Source organism: Trichosurus vulpecula, chromosome 6 (assembly GCF_011100635.1).
Source record: "Trichosurus vulpecula isolate mTriVul1 chromosome 6, mTriVul1.pri, whole genome shotgun sequence".
NCBI classification, from domain to species: Eukaryota; Metazoa; Chordata; class Mammalia; order Diprotodontia; family Phalangeridae; genus Trichosurus; species Trichosurus vulpecula.
This window is the reverse complement of record NC_050578.1, coordinates 78,046,530-78,062,215: the sequence shown is the minus strand read 5'-3', so window position 1 is coordinate 78,062,215 and position 15,686 is coordinate 78,046,530. Positions and strand designations below refer to the sequence as shown.

General features: G+C 40.1%; 1 protein-coding gene across 2 annotated transcripts in view; it reads left to right on the top strand.

Moving 5' to 3' along the window:
* The first annotated feature begins 1,875 nt into the window (after nucleotides 1-1,875).
* LIN54 (lin-54 DREAM MuvB core complex component) overlaps nucleotides 1,876-15,686 on the top strand; it is a 72,043-nt gene continuing 58,232 nt past the window's right edge. The window contains exon 1 of one of the 2 annotated variants that reach the window (XM_036764359.1): nucleotides 1,876-2,100. The gene's annotated coding sequence lies outside the window, so the exon portion shown is untranslated. The remainder of the gene's footprint in view (nucleotides 2,101-15,686) is intronic. The other variant, XM_036764360.1, reaches the window with a different exon arrangement.

Here is a 15,686-nt window from a genome sequence, read left to right as displayed (position 1 = left end):
GCAGGGTACAGCTTGTACACAGACATGGGCATATAGGGGTGTATGCATGTATGTATGGCAGGCACTGTGCTAAATGCCCTTTACAATTTTTGTTTTTATACACACATATGTAATGGCTAACATTTACATAAGGCCTTCTATGTACCCAGAATTGTGCCAAGCACTTTCCAATTTATATACAAACATACATATATATGAGTGTGTGTATACACCCACATTTAAAACAGCTAACATGGGGCTTACTATGTGCCAGGCACTGTGCTAAGCACATTACAGCTTGTGCACAGACACATGTATATATATGAGTATGCATACATATATACACACAGCTATAAAATATGTCACATAGTGCCTACTATGTACTCGGAATTGTGCTAAGCACTTAATTTATATACACACATGTGTATGTATATATATACACACATATATGTGTATGTGAATATATATATATATACACACACATATAAAACAGCTAAAATAGTGCTTACTATGTGTCAGGCACGGTGCTAAGTGCTTTACAATTCACACACACACACACACACCTAACATTAATATTGCCTACAATGGGCCAGGCACTGTGCTAACTGCTTTACAATTTATACAGACACACAATACATACATACATGTGTATGTAGATATAACTAACATTTATAATGCTTACTATGTGCCAAGCACTTTACAATCTACACACACACACACACACACACACACAGACATAAGTGTGTATGCAGCTAACATTTATAATGCTTGCTATGTGCCAGGCACTATGCTAAGCATTTTATTATATACATATACATGCACATTTATATAGTGCTATGTGCCAGGCATTGTGCCAATGGCTTAACAATTTTATGTGTGTGTATACACACTCATGCATGGCATACTTTATACATGAAGCACCTGCCATATGCCAGGCACTAGTGATCCAAAGACATTTCTACTGAATGTTGTAATTTAACATAATTTTCCTTCAGGTTGTTGATCATCTCCCACTTTGTCCTCTGTCGATATTGGCTGAACTCCTCAGTGGTTGTCTCCTCAGTGAGACTGGGAGTTCCCTTTGGGTTTCCTGCCCTTAACACAGTGCCTGGCTAGTAGTAGGCACTTCTATTGGTGCCTGTTGACTTGTTTGCGGCTAGAGGTCCAGAAAAAAAATGTTTCTTTTTATTTTAATCGATCTTAGGACTGCATTCAGTAAGACAGGCTAATTATGGGAACTGACATTAATTCGGAGATTTTGTGTATATTACTGTATCGGTGGCAAATCCGTATTTTAAATTAGAATTTGATACTATGAAATGTTTGTCAGTTTCAGCTCAGGGTGGATTTCCCTTTTTTGTTAACAATGTTAACAGCTGCTGGATCAGATGGCAACTAGGTTTACATTTTTGGAGGTCCGAAAGCGTGTTGCACAGCCCACGGAGGGTTGTCCAGCAGGTCACAGTTTTATGGGTAGGAAGGAGTAAGTCAAAGGAAGTGGACTGGAGGACTGGTCGTTTGGACCGTGATAAAATCTGCATTATACCGATGGCATTTCGGTGACCACGCCTGTTTGCACCTGCCTTCGCCCAGGAGAAGCCTGGGTCCCGCCCCCTGTCCTGGCTACCCCCTGGAACTGGTGTTTTCCACCCGAACCCTGGGCACTAGGGGCCCGGGGAATGTCCATCCTGGAGGTGTTAGCGAGCTTAGCTTGTCACGGAGAAACGCCCGCAGCTCTCGCTAGCTTAAAGTCGGGAGATCCCTCCGGGCCTCGCGCAGCTTCCGAGCCGGGACAAAAGCCCGCGGCTGCCGGCCGGCGCTCGAGGGCTCGACCCGCGGCGCGTTTGAAGGTTGGCGCGGCGTAGGGGCGGGGGCCGGCGCGGGGGGGCGTGTCCCTGGTGGGGGAGGGGCGCCGCAGAGCCGCCGCGGGCCCGCGCCCGCCGTGCCGCCGCGCCGCCGCGCTTCTGATGACGACGTGAAAATGGCGGATCTTTCGAAATCCAATCCCGGCCCCTGACATCCCGGCGGCGGCGGCGGCGGCGACAGCGGAGGAGGAGCCCGGCCGCGCCGCGAGCTGCGGGCCCGGGCCACCGGAGAGCTCGCGGCCCAAGCCGCCCGGAGGTGAGGGCGACGCACCGTCGCCACCGGGCGGGCGCGGAGGGGGAGGGGAGCGGAAGGGACCGGGCTGGAGGCCCCGGGCCGGGCGGGCAGGAGGGCTGGGGGCCCGGTGTCCGCGCCCTGCGGCCCCGGGCGCTGGGGCAGCCTCGGCCCCGGAGCCCCGAGGTCTGGGGTGTGTGTGTGTGGGGGGGGGTGGTTGTGGTTGTTGTTGTTGGCCGGGGAGCGGGACGTCAAGTGCGCGGCTGGGGGGGGGGGGGGGGCGGGGGCGGGGTGACCGCGCTCCTCGGACCTGGGTTTGGGGCGGTGACATCGGTCGTGCGCGGGGGCGACAGACGCGTCTGGTGCGCAGACCCCGGGGGATCCGGAGCCTCGGGGAGATAGAGCAGCAGCTGTCCGGGTGTCTGTGCCGTCTTGGCAGCTCAGTGTTCAAGCGCTGGCTTCTCAGGACGTGTCTAAAGGATCCGTCCGAGCCCCAGTTCTCAGGTAATTGTGCTAGGGCCCTTCACGAGGGTGTCCCGCGGTGCACCTCTGAGTGCATTTCTCAAAAGCTGTAGGTCACATTTTTGAACTGTTATTTGTAGTGGCCCCCGAGAGCCTACTCTATTGCTCTCTTTTTCCTGAAATTCGTTTAGTGCGGCTCCTACCTAGTCGAAAGAATGTGTCCAGTAGCTCTAAGTTCAGTGATAGGGATAGTCTTTCCCAGTATTGCAGATTGTGACACATCTTTGCCTGTCTCATGCTATTTGACTCTTGTCCACATCCGATCTCCCAGTCCACAAGGAAAGGAATAAAGAAGCGAAAAGTTAAATTATCTTTGTCCACTTAGGGTTAAATCCCATTTAGTTGTTTATTTTATTGCTGCTCTTCCTTAGCGTATACTGTGCTATAGTTACCAGTAATAAAGGACACCATGGGGCACAACAGGAGAGGACTGTACTGCAAAATGTGAATCTCTGATGTAGAATTTGCTTCTCTTTTTAAATGTTATTTCTGAGAGTAAAATTTAGGTTGATATTGTGGTGATGCTCCTATCTTAAATAAACTTGGATGTACTGATCAGAAAAGTTCAACTGCAGAGATACATGGGAAAAAACCAAACAAGTTCATTAATTTACTAAATGTCCTGTTTATGTTTGTGCGTAATATATTATAAAATTTATTTTAGAAATGATATCCAAATGTGTGTGCATGTACGTATAATATGCACTACATCTGGACATACAATTTCTTTTTTGTTTTTCAATTTTATTGATGTTTATGAGCTTTTGTTCTCTCTCCCATGCCCCTCCCTTCATTGAACAGTTAAAAGGACAAAAAACAAAACCCTTACAACAAGTACACATAGTCTGGTAAAACAAGTTTCTATTTTGCCTCTGTCTAAAAATATGTCTTATTCTTTATTTGAAGCCCATCACTTCTGGCAAGGAGATAGGTAGCATGATTCATCTTCAGTCCTCTGGACTTGTGGTTTGTGATTGTATTAATCAATTCTAAAGTCTTTGGAAGGTTGTTTTTTTTCTTCTCTATAATGTCATTTTGTGAATTATTCTAGTTCTGCCCCTTCATTCTGCCAGTCTGACTACTCAGATTCCTCTGCAGATCTTCATCCAGGTCACAGGGGCTCCGTACTGGGCCCTCTTCTTCCTCTATATTATTTCATTTGGTTATCTCTTCAGCTTCCACGCATCTGGTTATCATCTCTAGGATGATTCTCAAATCTGCTTATCAAGCCCTAAACCACAGGTGGGGAAACTACAGCCTCCAGGCCACTTTCCAGGCCACTTGTGGCCTTCTAGGTCCTTGGGTTCGGCCTTTTGACTGAGTCCGAGTTTTACAGAACAAATCCTTTTATTAAGGAGATTTATTCTGTGAAGTTTGGATTCAGTCAAGGGTGACACTTGAGGGCCTAGAGGGCCAAGTGTGGCCCCAAGGCCACAGGTTCCCCTCCTCTGCCCTAAACTCTCTCCTGGCCTCCATCCAGTCTTTCATCTCCAACTGCCTGTCACACATCTCTAATTGAATGTCCTGTAGATGTCTTCAATATGACCAAAAATGAATTCATCCCCTTTTTTGCTCCCCCCCCCTCAGAATTCCCCCTTGCAAACTTCCCTGTTACTATCAAGGACACTATGGTCCCCAGGCTCACAGACTAGGCATCATCATTTTTTTTTTTGGTGATCATTTTCTTTATTTGATATTTTTTAGTTTTCAGTATTGATTTCCACAAGATTTTGAGTTACAACTTTTCTCCCTATTTCTACCCTCCAAGATGGCATATATTCTGATTGCCCCGTTCCCCAGTCTGCCCTCCCTTCTATCACCCCCCCCCTTCCACTCCCCCCCATCCTTTCCCCCCTTACTTTCTTGTAGGGCAAGTAGGCATCATCTTCTGCTCTTTACTCTCACACATATCACCCCCTCCATCCAATCTCTTGCCAAATTTTGTTGATTTCACCTTTGCAACATCTCTGCAATGGTCCCCTTCTCTCTTCCCACATTGCCACCCCCTCCTGGTGCAGGCCCTTGGCATCTCACACTTGAACTCATACAGTAGCTGCTGGTGGCTCTGCCAGCCTCGGGTCTCTTCCCCACTGCCATCTGTCTTCCATTCAGCCACCAAAGTGATTTTCCCAAAGCACCAGTCTGGCCATGTCACTCCCTACTTAACAAACCCCAGTGGCTCCCGGTTTTGTCCATACTTGTTTTGTGTGTTGTCCCTCTCATTAAAATGTGAACTCCTAGAGATCAGGAGCTATCTTTTGCCTTTCTTTGTATCCCCAGCTCTTAGCACAGTACCCGACACGTAGTAGGCACTTACTGTTTATTGACTGACTTTATTTTCTCACATCATAGAGGTCTTCCCAGTTTAGTTTCTTCTGAAACTATCCATTTCATAATTTCTGATGACATGAGTTCACATTTGACAATTTGTTTAGCCGTTCCCCAATAGATGGGCACACCTTTAGTTTTCAGTTTGGGAACATGTGATTTTAATGGTGTAGGAAGTACAAATGTGTAAACTCCTATAATCATTCCTAATGCCTCCCACTGTTTCTAAAGCCCTGGCTTCCTGGGGAGATATGGATAACTTGTGCCATTTGCTCCTTGCTGCCACATTTGTAGCAAGCCTTAGAGAAAACAGATAAAACAGAAGGGGAGTATTAGTCAGCACCTCATCTCTTCAGCTCCTACTATGTTATTTGCAGGTGATACAAAGACAAAAATGAAAACGTAGTGTCTCATGTGATGGGCCGTCAAGGTTCAGAATTATTGAAGTCTGAGACACTCATAATACAAGAGAGAAATGGCAGGCATCGTATAGAGACAGCTAGCTCCAGATTGAGGGGAAAACACCTTCATTCAAGTCCCAACTCTGACACATCGTATCTGGGTGATGCTGGACAGGCCCCTTAACCTCCCAGCACCCTAAGCAACTCTGAAGAGCTTTAGGTTGGAGAGTAGGAGAGGGATCTATTTTGATGGAATAGAGGAAGCTTCCTCACCTGAAGTTCCTTATGCCCAAGAAATGACTGTGACCATCATGTATATGCTATGATAGAGCTTTTCTTAGGTTATTAAATTTTATAAATGGAGAGATTTTGAGTTATAGTTTGCTCAACACTCTGATGTGCTAATAAGTATATGAAAAATTTGTTTTTGTAAAAGAAAGTTATACATTATTATAATAGGTGAGTCAAGTTGTATTCTTTAAGGGCTTACTTCTAAGTTCTATATTGAGGGTTAGGGATACAAGAGACAAAAGTAGCCCTAGCCCTCAAATAACTCAGTTTAATGCGGGGGGGGGGGGGGGGGAGCAAACAACTATGTACAAACAATAGGGTGAATTGGGAGTAATCTCAGAAGGGAGACACTAGCATTATAATATATGGAGAGAAATACAGAATTTGAGGTTAAACCCAAATGACAGTGGCAGTATAAAACTCCAGATGGATAAATACTAGTTTTAAATAAACTTAAAATTACTATCTTTAACATAACACACATCTATAAAATCATTTTCCAGAAAAGTAGCATACTACACATTTTTCATATCCATTTTTCTTTTTCTTGTTTGTTTTGGCGAGGCAATTAGGGTTAAGTGACTTGCCCAGTGTCACACAGCTAGTAAGTATCAAGTATCTGGGGATGGATTTGAACTCAGGTCCTCCTGACTCCAAAGCTGGTGTTCTATCCACTGCACCACCTAGCTGCTCCCATATCCATTTTTTAATAAAAGACTAGCTTTCTTTTAAAATAAATTTCTTTTTTATTAAATAATTTAAGAAACATCAGCAAAATGAATTATTTCAACATACCAAGAATAGAAAGGAGGATTATATTTGAAACAGCTTCTGTTACATATGATTAGATATTTTTTAGTGTATATTAATTTTGAGATAGGAAGAAAATGGCCCTGCTTGTCTCTGTCCTTTTCCGAACTTTTCTCTGCTGTCTTGTATACATTTTTTAAAATGTTTCATTGATACTCTTTTTTTCCCCACATCACTATCTCTGCTGCTCCCTTTCACTCCCCAAATAGAAGGCCTCCATGGTTTAAAAAAAAAAAAAGTGAGTATATAGTCAAACAAAACAAATCCGCTCTCTGAAAATGCACATCTTGTCCTGAATCTCTTGTCTTATCACCTTGCTGCTAAGAAGTGGGTAGCATGTTACATCATCAGAAAGAATAACTTTATGTACAAATTTTAAGTAGCATAAGAAGTGTTTCAAAAATTTTAGATGGAATTTTGATTATCAATGAAGTGTCCCTAAGCTGAAAAGGTTTTACAAACCTGTAAACCTGATGTATCAGAAGCAGCCTACAGTTTCTCATCTACTTTGCTGGCTTTCATAGTGTGGTTTCATTATTTTGTTTGAAGTGTTGTGATTTCTTAGAACACTGAACTCACCCACACTATTAAAATGGAGGCATAAAAACATTTCAAAGACGAATAGAAATTATTCTTGAATTATGTGTGACATCACTCCCCTCTGCTACTCTGGATAGAGAATTTAATAACTTGAACATTGAAACTAGCTTGTGGTTTTGAAAACAGATGTATATGTTAACATTGTATTACATTATATGTATTACATTACATTTATTTTATTGAATTAATATAAACCCAGACCTGTTTGTCTTGTTTTCATCATTATCTTACAGCATTTCCAGAACTTTTACTAAGTAACAATAAAAAAAATTTAAAAATTGAATTCTTGTAGTTTTATATTTCAATATTGGAAGTTAAAGTGGTATTCATCTGTTATATAAATATTTTAAGATCAACTGGTTGCTTGATAGGAGGGGCAGCCTGGTATAATGGAAGAGCAAGTCAAAGAAAGACCTGGCTTCAAATGTTGCCTCTAACTCTTACTAGCTTTGCAAAGAAATTAAAAAAAAAATGAAAAAACATTCATTATGTGTTTACTCTGTGGAAAGAATGAGGAGTACAAATAGAAAAGTAAGGTAGGTTCTGTTCTCAAGGAGCTTACATGCTTATAGGTCAGGGATTCTTAACTTGGGGTCTATGAAATTAAAAAAATTTTTTTTTGATAAATATTTTACTATAATTGTTTTTCTTTGTAATCTTATGTATTTTATTTTCTGCATTTAGAAATATTCTTAGATAGAATGCATGGGCTTCACCAGTCTGTCAAAGGGGTCCATGATACAAAAAAGGTTAAGAGCTATATTAAGGAAAAAATGCTTTATTTCTATTGTTTATAGAGTTTTTAATAAAAAGGACCATTGGATTTTCATCATCTATTCAATATTTATTGGATATTCAGCCTTTATGACTGTCAGTCATAGTTTTTTATTATTTGTGTTACTAACATGATTTGTCATATTTATAGTCCTTATGTTGACCCAGCCCCACATTTCTGGTATCAAACTAGTCATTGCATGTCATCTTTCTTATAATGTTGTTGTAGCCTACTTGCTATTATTTGATTTTAACTTGTTTCCTCCGTGTTCATTTTGGATGTTAGTCTCTAGTTTTTATCCTCTGCTTTTTCTTTCATTAGTTCAGATACGAAGATCTTACCTGTATCATCAATAAGGATTGAAAGGGTGCTTTCTGTTAGAAATTCTGCAATCATAGAAAAAAATAGATTGCTTTAATAAAGTAAATAGTATTTATCTAAATCCAAGTGCACTCATATGTAATAGAGAAAAGTTAGAGGCCTTTCTGGTAAGATCAGGGATAAATCAAGGATTACTCTTATCTCCACTACTATATAACACAGCATTAGAAATGCTGGCTACAGCAATAAGATAAGAAAAAGAAATTGAAGGTTATAATAAGTATAGGCAAGGAGAAAACAATTATCTCTTTTTGCAGATGATATTTTGATGTATTTAGGGAGTCAACTAAAACTAATTTCAGTAACTTCAGCACAGTTTCAGTATATAAGATAAATCTGCATAAATCATCATTATTCCTTTATATAGCCAATAAAACACAAGAAGACCTAAAAAGAGAATTCCTTTAAAATAATTACAGAAGTTATGAAATGTTTGGGAGTGTGTCTTTCAAGATTAACCCAAGAACTATATGAAGCTAACTACAAAATACAGAAAATAAAGACAAATCTAAATAATTGAAGAAACATTAATTGCTCATGGGTAGATCAAGCTGATATAATAAAAATACCTAAAGTAATTTATTTAATCAGTTCCATACCAAAGAGTAATTTATAGAGCTACAAAAAATAACAAAATTCATCTGGAGGAACAGAAGGTCAAGAATCTTGAGGTAATAATGAAAAGGTAGGAAGGAAGTAGTTTTATCAATTTCAGATCTTAGACTGTGCTACAAAGGAATAATCATGAAAATAGTTTAGTAAAGAGATTGATTTGTGTAACAGATTCTGTATACAACATATGAAGTCAACAAAGATGGTAGTACAGTGTTTTATAAATTTGAAGATGCTACTGGAGAGAGTGATGTTTGACAGTAATTATTAGAAAAACTGGATAGTAGTCTGGCAGAAGTTAGATTTAGGCCCAGCTCCTCACACCACATATCAAGATAAGCACCAAATGGAAACATGACAGATATAAAAAGTTCTACCATAAACAAGGAAGATATTTTCTCTTTTTGGATCTATTGAGAGGGGAAGAGTTCATGATGAAATAAGTAATAGAGAAGATCACACAAGATAAAATGGATGGCTTTGATTATATAAAATGTAAAAGCTTTTGCACAAACAGATGTAATGTAGTAAAAATTAGAAGGTAAACATAACCTGGAAAAAACTTTGGAACACTTTTCTCTGATAAAGGTCTCATTTTCAAGCTATATAAAGAACTGATTTGTGTAAAACTAAAAACCGTAAATAAATGGTCAAAGAATATTAATTGGCAGTTTTCAAAAGAAGGGATCCAAGCTATCAACAACCATATGAAAAAATGCTCTGTTAATTAGAGAAGTACAAATTAAAGTAACTTTGAAATTCTCTCTAATATCCGTCTGACTGGAAAAGATGACAAAAAAAAGAAAATGAAATGATGGAGAGCTGTGCCAGCCATTCTGGAAAGCAATTGGGAGCTATGCTCAGAAAGACCGAACTGTACCTTCTCTTTGATCCAACTATTCCATTTCTAGCCTTATGCTCCAAGGAAATCAAAGAAAGAGAAAAGAAATCTACATGTACAAAAATATTTATAGCAGCTTTTTTTTTTTTTGTGGTGGCTCCAAATGGTAAACTAAGGATCTTTCTTCCTATTGGGGAATAACTAAACAAATGCAGGAATGTAATGGAATAATATTATGTCATCAGAAATGATGAAATGGATAATTTCAGAGAAAACTGGGAAGACCTTATGAACTGATGCACAGTGAAGTGAGCAGAATTAAAACAGTTCACACAATAACAGCTTATTGAGAAAGCAACTTTGAAAGACTTTAGAATGCCGATTGGTGACACAATGGACTTCAAATTCAAAAGAATGGCAGTGAAACATGTCATTCACCACCTGTCAGAGAGACAATAAACTTAGGTGAACAAGGAGGCAGTCAGTTTGTACACAACTATGTAGATGTGTATTGAAAGATTTTTTTTCTGGACATTTAATTTCACATTTTTATCAGTGGGAAGAACACATTTTTAAATTTAAAAATATCTTAAGATATTCTTTTAAAAAGAAAGTTAAGGAACTCTTGTGAAAGGGGAAAACATAGGAGGTTGCAACTTTAGGGTTTGAAAGACCCAGTGGTCATGAGGATGCAATGGCAAAGAAGATGGCAAATGGTAATGCATCTCCTTTAATTATGATAATAGTAGCTAACGTTTATAAGGTACTAATTTAAGGCTTAATATAGCACGTTACATATGTTATCTCATCTGAGCCCCACAACACCCCTGGGAGGTAGGTGCTGTTATTATCCCTATTTTACAGATGAGGAAACTACCGCTGAGAGGTTAAGTGACTTGCTCCAGGGTCACGCATCTAGAATGGTGAAAAGAGTTTAAGATCATATTGATTGATGAACCAAGAAGTATTACTTAAACAGTGTTTAACTATTTTCTATGTGCCAGTCATGAAAAATAGTTGAAGGAACCGAAAAGGGGACGTGGAACAAGTATTCAAGTGTTTGAAGTGTTGTCCAGCAGAAGAGGGAATGGCGCTGTCATCCAGTGGAAACCTTCCCAGCAGAGAAACCATCTTTCAAATGCACGTAGTAGACAGAGCACGGCCCCAAAGGACATAAGTAGGACTGTAGATTGAGAATGTACAGTGGCAGACTTAGGCTTGATTTAAGGAAAAGTTTCTTAATAATTTGAGCTACCTAGGAGCCAAGTGTCTTCCCTCTGAAGGTCAGTGGAGGTGTTCAAGCCGAGACTAGATGACCACTTGTTGAATATGTAATAGAAGAGATTCTTGTTCATGTTAGAACAAATAACAGCTGAACAAATCTGTGATTTGTTTCTGGAGCCTCCCCATCCTCTATTTTTGCAGTTAATAGCTGGAACTCTATAGAATATTACATTTATCCATAGTCAGTTCATCTTTTTAGATCCCACCCATAATTCTAGCACTAGAAGCAACAAGTGTGCCAACTGATAAAAAAATATTAAAATTTTACTTTAAAATAAAAGTTTTCCTCCTATTTCTATTTTCTTTACCTTGTGGGTAAGAAAAAAAAATGCACTGTGTCACTCAGTGTAGCTTGGTCCTTTGGGATATTCTTAAATTCTGGGCTTTCTCTTGCTAGCCTATCAAGATCTTTTTGAATGCTGACTCTTATCCAGTTTATCTGAGGATTTGATAAAACTTGCTGTCTGTGCCTTCTACCTTTCATTGATTTTTAACAGCTGAAGTCCAAGGACAAATCCTTATGGTATTCCACTATAGAGTATTTTCCAGGTTAATATCTAACCATTCATAAACTATTATATAGGTCTAGTCATTCAACCAGATCCAAATCCACTTAACTGTCAAGCCCACATATTTCCATTTTCTCTACAAGAGTAGCATTTATCAAGTGCTTTGCTAAAATTTGTCAGGCTAGCAAAGCTTCCCAAAAATAGGAAATGAGCTTATTCTGGCATGTCCTGTACTGGATGAATCTGTCTCTCTGCACAATTTTTTTTCTAGATGTTCGCTAACCATCCCTCCAATGATATCTTCTAGAATTTGAAGTCAAACCCACAGGCCTGTAGTTTGCAGACCTCCCTCTTTTCCATCTTTTAAATGCTGAGATATTGGCCTTTTACCTCTCTGGCCCCCCCTCACATTCTCCAGGAGCTTTCAGAAATAAAGGACAATGGCTCAAGTATCATATCCTTTAGTTTTTTCAGTCACCTTGTGTATATAGTCAGTTTGCGCCTGGTGACCTGAACTCTTCAAGAACAAATTGGGTGTTCTCTTACTGTCTTTGTAAGAATGAAATCTCTTTAAGAGTGGGAATTCTTTGGATTTGTATCCCCAGTGCCCAGAAGTTGTGTAATAGATGCTTGTTGATTAATTACTGCATTTCCCTATAAGCCATTTTTATCCTCCCTTTTCCCATCTAAAGGTTGTTAGTTTGTTTTTGACAAGGCAGAGGCAGATTAAAGAGTTAACTAGTTCTGTTTCAGTGGATCTGAGTGATATTTATTAATGTGGGTATTCACTTCACTCACGTGGATGGTAATTTATCCATACTTTTGTCCATGATCACTCATACATTGCCAGCAAAGAGCCTCTTTACCATGCTAAATCTTCATCTCAGTCTTTTTACATTTCTGGGACTGTCATTCTGTTATTCTTTATTCTTACTGTCTCTTACATATATCTCCAGTGAAATCCTTTATGACATTTCTTATGTGGTAGGTCTTCATTGGAAATACATTGCAATATATATCTTTGAAGCCCTTTTACAATCTGAGATTCTTTGATTTTATACCTATTTCAGATTTTGCTCTGCTATAGGATCCCAAAACTTGTTTAGTTGTGTTTGGCATAAATTCACCTGTGGGCAGATTGATGTGTGCTATACCAAATGCTCTTGTTCAAGTGGACTATATAGGAATTAAATATGCTGTCATCACTCTAGTGTCTTCTGTGTGTTCAGTTTTGGGAAACGATGTACTACTGAAAATGAGGTTCTTTTACTCAAGAGACTTTCAGGTTATCATCTTCATAATAACCCTTCAGATTCTTGAACACAGAGACTACCCTTCTCTCCCCAGCCCCCAAAGGCTTTTGCTTCTCTTGTTTGTTAGAACATAGGAAATGAAAGGAAGGTAGAGGAAAACAATTTTTTAAAAATTTTCTTCTTCCTCAGCAACTGAACTGCTTGGAAATAAATATCCAGAGAAAATTTAGACTTCATAGATAACTGCTTTTTGACACTACTTTGGTGCTGTATTGGATTTAAGGTTTTACTGATGTAGGCAGTCCTTCCATTAACACATTTTGAAACCCTTTCTGTCTTCTCACCCCGTGGAAGTCTTGTCCGTATTTTATCTACAAATGATTGGAAAATAGATTTGGAGGCAGAGGAAGTCCTAGGATTTGGGTTCAAGTTCTGGCTCTGCTACTTAATATCTTTGTGACTTAGGGTAGTAGCTTAACTTCCTGAGGCCTCAGTTTCTCTTGTGTCAAATGAGGGGATTGAACGAAACGGCCTAAATCTATGATCCTAGAACTAGGTTGTGTCTGGCCCACAGAAAAGAATAAGGACACTTCAGTAGATTGGACACTGACTTTTGATAGCAGAGCAATACCCTCTGTTAACAAAGCATTTGAACTCTGTACTTTCTCAGAAATTTCATTTTCCCAAGTGGGAAATAATATGGTAGGCATAACAATATTTTAGGACAGCTTTCTAATTCGACCTTTCATTTGTGGGGTGATCTGTCCTTCCTTCCCTCCAGGCAAGGCCGCAGAGGAGAGGGGATCAGGAAGAAGAGTCCTGCTTCTCTTGGGCTGGCCTCCTGCCTAGTGACATGAAGGCTGCTGGGTCTTGGGTCGGTTGGATTGGCGCTGTCCAACTCCCAGGCCAAGCCATACAAACCCAGGAAGTTCAGTTTTTCACTCAGCAGTGTCTGTACCTGAGAGCATGATTACCTCTTGGCCTTTGCCCTGCTGCTGTAATCACTGTCAGCTAGAATTGGAGGGAACAGTTTTCCCCAGATGATAGCACCCAGACAGTCTCTGTGAAAGTTGATTTTATTGCTAGATGTATCACTGGATAACAGGGTCCAAGGAGAAGAGCCTCACGTCTTAACCTATAGGAGCTGGATCTGATCCTGTATTTGGAGGATTCTAGATTTCAGAGTAGCTCTTTTCTGATATGTAGCTGTTTTTCTATATAGAAGGTTATCTTTCTTGCAACTAGCTTCTAACATTTCACTTTTGAAAAATTGTTCTCAAACTTTTTCAATTTGTCATCAACTTATGCGGGTCAAAAGACATCTCATTTAGTCATTAAACAAATATTTATTGAGCTTTACTATACGTTGTAGGTACTGGGCTAGGCTCTTAGGAGACAAAGGCAAAGGGAAAAACAATTTGTACTCTCAGGGAGCTAACTTTTTTATACATAGAAAAAGTAAGTCTCAGTTAATTTGAGGAGAATGAGAGCACTAACCACCAGGGCATTCAGTCCTGCCCTGCCATGGCCCTTGAAGGAAACTAGGTCTTCTCAGAGAAAGTGGCAGAGAAAGAGTGTCTCCTGGCATGGGATACGAAAAAGGGGATGGGACCAGCTTGGCTGGAATGGAGAGTGAATGAAGAGGGGTGATGTGAAGTCAGCCTGCATTGGATCCTAGAGGTGATAGGGAGCCATTGAAGATTCTTTTAGAAAGATGGTTTGACTGGTAGATTGTGAGGGGGAGAGATTCTAAGCCAGGAAATTATTTAGGAGGCATCGTTGTAGTTAGATAGTCAGGGGAGATGTGGAGGGCTGAATTAGGATGAACTTCCTCAGGAAGAGGAAAGAGGGCAATTCTAGAGATAATGGAAGTAAAAAGGATCAAACGTGATGACTGGTTAACTCTATCATGGCCAGAACTCCCCCCCCCCCCATTCCCGATTGGTGAGGGCCTTCCTTGGCCCATCATATCTAGGCAAGCCCAAGCTTGCTTCACTTTCTTCCCTGCTCTGCTCCTCTGCTTGCTAACATGCTTGCCTAGCCCTACCCACACCTCTCATTCTGAAACCATCAGCCAGTCAATACTGCACTTTCTCCTACTACAGGAAAGGGGGAGACAGTTTATTCCCCCAGGGGTCCACTCACTAGCCCTGGAAATTTCCTTGTCTTCCCCATTAGAATGGGAGCCACTTGGGTGGGTACCATCTCTGCTTTTGTATCCGTGTCCCCAACATTTAGCACAATTCTTGGTACATACTAAGTGTTTAATAAAGGCTTTTTCATTCATTCATATGAGGGATAAAGAAATGAAGAATAAAGGATGACTCAGTTTGGGAATAATTAAAAGGATGCTGGTGCCCTCAGTAGAAATAGAGAAGGCTGCAGGAGAGGTAGGTTAAGCAGAAGCTGTTAACCTGGAGTCTGGGAACTTGCTCTTTGAAATACTTTGATAATAGCATTTCAGTATAATTGGTTTACCTTATAACCCTATGTATTTTGTATTAGGTATTTTAGAAACATTATTCTGAAAAGAGGCCTGTAGTTTCTTGGTACTTGAATTGCTTCTTCCTGCCTACTCATAGTATTTTTCCTTTGGGGTGGAAGCTCTGGATTTTTCTGGCTGTGACGTTGCCAGGACTTTGTCTTTTGGGGCTCCTTTCAGGAGGTGACTGATGGATTCTTTATATCTTTATGTTGCGTCCTGGTTCTAAGAAGTCTGGGTAATTTCAATCTATGATTTCTTGAAGTAGAATTTTTCTGTTTCAGGGGCATCATGGTTTTCTGGGAGTCCAATGATTCTTAAATTACCTTTCTTTGACCTGTTTTTCAGGTCGGTTGTTTCTGATATTCGATAGCTTATATTTGTGCTTTTTTCCAGGCTTTTAGTTTGCTATATTTCTTGTCTAATGGAATCATTATTTCTGTTTGGTCTCTTGTAGTTTTAAGGAGTCCATTTTTGGAGTAAGGTTTACTACTTTCCCTTATGAGCTTCTTATCCTTCCA